Below are 309 nucleotides of genomic sequence, written 5' to 3' on the forward strand. Positions count from 1 at the left end.
TGCGGGTGGGGAGGCGTGGGCGGTGGGAGGAGATGGAGGAAAGGTAGCTACTACCCCTCGCCTCCCCCCTCCCCCCGCCGGACACACAGTTTTCCGTGGGATGGACACAGAAAGGGTTAATTAAAAAAGTTCGATGAGCGAAGTCTGACTGTCGAGTGGGCTGGGCTGGAGCAATGAGGCCGCAGGTCCCGGTGGCCGGTGGTGATGGAGTCACTCAGGAAATGAGAGGTTGGTGGTTTTGGGGGTGGGGTGGAGGGGAAGAGAGGGGGAGGGGAGGGGGGGTTAGGCGGTCCCCCCAGTGATCTCTGG

This window comes from Myotis davidii, unplaced genomic scaffold (genome assembly GCF_000327345.1).
Source record: "Myotis davidii unplaced genomic scaffold, ASM32734v1 scaffold741, whole genome shotgun sequence".
NCBI classification, from domain to species: Eukaryota; Metazoa; Chordata; class Mammalia; order Chiroptera; family Vespertilionidae; genus Myotis; species Myotis davidii.